We start from the raw sequence: 4,731 nt of genomic DNA, 5'->3' as shown, positions 1-4,731 counted from the left end.
ATCTCACTGTAGTCAATGAATGACACTGGGGTGAAAAAGATATATTGAGACAAAAGTCATGAAGAAAAACCAAATTCTAAAGTCTGAGGGGAGAACAGAAAATACTCCAAATTCAGGAATGATCAAAAGGAAGGCATTTAGGTGGGGAAGTAGAGTGAAGAAAGATACGGAAACAAGGATCTGTAAGTAAAAACAGGGAATAGAGCCAGGATGTAGAATTACCTACCATATCCACTACACTGAGCTTTGCTTCAACAGTGTGACAGGGATATTTTCCCTAACTTTTGTAGATAAAAATGTGGCCCGTGAGCCCTATCTCTTGGAAATTTTGACTAACTACTAGAGCTGTTTTGATTTTTACAGTAACCACTTGTGGTGGTTTGAAGCTATATGTACCCCAGAAAAAGATGTTCTTAAATCTAATCTATTCCTGTGGGTATGAACCCAGTTAAGTGGGACCTTTTGCTGAGGTTATTTCAGGTCAGGTGTGACCCACCTCAATCAGGATGGGTCTTAATCCTATTACTGGAGTCTTTTATAAGTGCAATGAAATTCAGTGATAGAGAGAGAAATCCACAGGAAGCAAGAAACTGAGCATCAATGAAACCCAGAAGAGAGGGGAGAGACTAGGAGACCCCTGACTGTGTCTTGCCATGTGACAAGCTAAGGACCAAGAATGCCACAGTCTTGAGGAAAAAAGTGTTGCCTTGATGACATTTTGATTTGGAATTTTTCCCAGCTTTAGACCGTGAAAAAATAAATTCTAATTGTTTAACCCAACCCATTTCATGGTGTTTTGGCTTGAGCATCCTAGGAATCTAAAATACCCTGTCTTCCTAAAACCAAGTTGAGCAGTCAATTTCTCAACTGCATTTTCTTCCTTTCTCAAATTTGTGTGTGTATGTGTTTATGAATATAAATATTATGAAATCCATTGTTATAATTGGTTCACATGAGCACTGGGATTGGCATGCCCAAATTCCACAGGGCAGGCTGCGAGTTGGGAACTCTGATTGTAGGTTTTGATGGATTCCCTAGGTGAAGCTAACCAGATGAAGTAGATATAGAAATTCTTCTGACTGCTGAAATATTCAGTTCTCCCTTTAAGGCTTTCAACTGATTGGATGAGACTTCTCTCACTGCTGAAGGCAGTCTCCTTTGTTGATTATAATTGCAATCAGTCATAGATGCAATCAACTGACTAAAGATTCAAATCCATGTAGTACCCTCACAGTAACAATCAGGCCAGTGCTTGCTTGACCAAACTGGACACCATAACCTAGCCAAGCTGACACATGCAATTAACCATCACAGTGACACTGTATACCATTCTCACTATCAGAAAAGCAAAATCCTAAAGGAAAGCAATGCATCAATAGCATGAAATTTAAAAAAAAGGAAAAAATCTCACATAGGACCTTCCATAAGAGCACATGGATAAGAAGGACAATAGCTTCCATGACATTATCAGAACCGTGGGATTTATATATAAAATAAGCACTTTCATGACAACCTTGAGATTATTGGATTATGTTGTGAATAGAGGGTATCATTGGTTTTTATTAGCTTTTCACAAATGTGTGTTCCCAAATGCTACTTTAGTTGGGTATTAGAAGTTATTCCAATAGAAATAAAAAGGCTCCATAGTCAAACAAGTTTGAAAAACACAAGGGTAGCTCCATGGCCAAAGAAATCTGAAAAATGCTCTTTAAACAAAATTAAGCTGGCTTCTTTACCAAGTATTTACAAGATATTTTAAACATGAGATACTTTAGCCATATATAAAGCTAGAGAGATTAGTGTAGAACATACCTGTTTACCCAGATTTTAGCTGATTTGCTTTACTCATTTATTCATTTGTTTGTTTACTTATTTATAGATAAGAAATCTAGTTGATAGAGTTAAAATTCTTTTTGTAACCATTTCTGTTTCATTTTTCTTCTTTCTTACCCCCTACACTTAATCACTATCCATTCATTGGTATGTATCCTTCTTTGTCCACTTGTTGGTATTTTTATTGAATTTGAATATATATAAAATATATAATATGATTTCATGTGTCTTAAATAATCATGAAATTATACAGTATACATCTTATTTTCTTTTTCCCATCACTACTATGGTTTTTTAAGATTGATTAACATAATTACATGAATATTTAGATTCTGGAGTCCGTAAAGTTTTCCTGTAAAGGGCCTTATAGTATTTTCACTTTGTGGGTCATACAGTCTTGATTACACCTACTCAACTGTGCAATTGTAGCCTGAATACAGATATAGACAATATGTTAAATGGATGGGCATGGCTGTATTCCAATAAAAGTTTATTTACAAAAGCAGATGTGCCATGTTGGCCCAACCTCGATCTAGAGCATTCATCTAACTGCTATACAGTTTTCCAGTATGTGAATATACACGTTTCTTTTTCATTCTCATAGTGAGGGACACTTTGGCTATTCTAACTTTTACATTAGTGGAAACAATGCAACAGTGAGCATCCTTTTATATGTCCTCCTATGTGCATTTGTTCCAATGTCTAGGGTGTGTACACAGTGCTAACAGCTAAAATTTATTAGCTATTTTTAACATTATTTAGCTATTATCAACATTTACATTCCAGGCATTATACTAAGTACTTCATGTCCTCCTTTAATTCTCACCACAGCTCTATGAGATAGATACCGTTTCATCTTCATTTTACAGAATAGGAAGTTGAGACTGAGAGAGGCCTTAGGACACAGAGCTTATAGCTGACATCAAACCCAAGCATTGTGTCTCCAGAATTTGTGTTCTTAGTCTTTACACTCTATTCCTTGTAGCAGAGGAATTGCTGTGACAGTTATAAGTGTCTTCAAAGTTAGTAAATAGCACCAAATATTTCTCACAAAGGTTTTGCTTCATTTTACACTTCTTCTAGAAGTGTTAGAGAATTCCCATTTCTCTACATCCTTGTTAGTACTTGGTATTGTAAGATATGTATTTTGATTTTTTCAATATTTTTATCATTATTCGACTACAAGCAAACAGCAAAATTAACACAATGTTCAGCAACTCTAGACCAGTTTGTCTTACACCATAGCAGTTAACAGGCACAGATCTAAGGGGTCCTGCCGACCTCCTGCCTAGCACGGCTGCCTGTGGAGATGGCCTCTCCTCAATACCAGAAAAATGACTCTCTAGGCACTGCTCCTGTAAGGGAGCCAGAGCAGAACATGGACAACAGCCAACCCACAGCAGTGGACTGTGATGGCATTTGGGTGAGATACCGGCCTTGGCTCTCTTGGCGAAAGGGCAATATACAAACATTTCTCAGACAATGCCGCCATGCACAATTCTGGAGTTGGGCTCACAAAAGCAGAAGCAACTAAAGATTCTTTGATGCTCTGCCCTATTACCAGGATTTTTTTCTTCTTTCAATTCTAGAATGCTATTTTATGTTAACAATTAGATGACCCTACCATAGTACCAAAATATCCCCTCAAGTGGATTTCATATTTGATCAAAACATAAAGTGGGTTATGTGCCCCTCTGTAATTCTAAACAGGCAGCAAGAAAAAATCACCTTAACCGCTATGTAACTGCTGAAGGCTCTCTTGTAAGAATGGAAGCAGGGCAAAGGAGAAATCAACAGGCATCACCAAATTTGAGACTACTGCTTGGGGCCTCTGGGGCAGTTAATCCAGGATGAACTCCCCATCTCAAGATCCTTAACCTGTAAAAACCCTTTTTCCATATAAGGTAACCCCTACGTGTTAGAGGAACTGTGGATTGGGACATTGCCACTGTTGGGGTCCATCATTCGGCCCACCACAGTAAGGTTCCTTGCTCTTCCCTCAGTGAATAGATGGCTTTTTTCTGTTTCATTTTCATAGATTTGGAAGCTTGGAGTTTCTGAACTTTAAAAGGGGAGCTCAGGTTTAGCCTCTCACTTCAAAAGAATGGTTTATTTTGGGCTCCTCCAGAACCTCTCCACCCTTCATCAGGTAATAAGAGCAGTTCATTTGGGAGGAGATCATAGGTAACGCCAATATGGGAGTAGGGAAGCAAGACAGGGAAGGGAAAGCAGCCAGTGAAGGGTTATTATCAAGCAAGTCACCATAGTGGGCAACTGGAGTCTAATCTCACTGGGGAACTCTGGTAGCCAGCATCAAACTCATGCCCCAGAGTCATCCACCTCGAAGAGCAAGGGAACTGGGTGTTTATATACCAAAACCCAATTAGATTCGGGGGAATGCTCACCATGAGAATTAAATTAATACCAGCACTTCTGGCTTTCCATGCACTTGGGTAGAGAGGACTTCAACAACTAGAGAAATCCCCCAGGCCAAAGATGGAGATGCTGGCAGTTAGAACAGAGCCTGTTTGTACTGCAATGGCACACCCAGGAGAGAGAACGGAAGGGCAGCAATGTCATCTGCTACAGTGAGTCTTGGGTACCCAGTGAGTTTGAAAACTCAGTGAGTTTGCTTTCATATGCTTGTATTTCCTAAGTAGGTAATCCATATAATTTATTTTCCAAACTGGTACATTTTTGAAAATGAGAAGGGCCATTAACAGTAATTATGCCTATTATACCTAAGGCTGTAATCAGCAGTAGCTACCCCTTCCCCATTTCTTAATGCTCTGATTTAGAATTCCCCGGGTGCAATGCGTGATCCCAAGGGGTGACAGTCACATTAAAAATATCATAAATTCATAAATTCAAATACTTATCATAGCAATTTCCAGATAG

This window comes from Choloepus didactylus, chromosome 1 (genome assembly GCF_015220235.1).
Source record: "Choloepus didactylus isolate mChoDid1 chromosome 1, mChoDid1.pri, whole genome shotgun sequence".
Taxonomy (NCBI): Eukaryota; Metazoa; Chordata; class Mammalia; order Pilosa; family Megalonychidae; genus Choloepus; species Choloepus didactylus.
The sequence above is the reverse complement of the archived record's forward strand: the minus strand, read 5'-3'. Positions refer to the sequence as shown.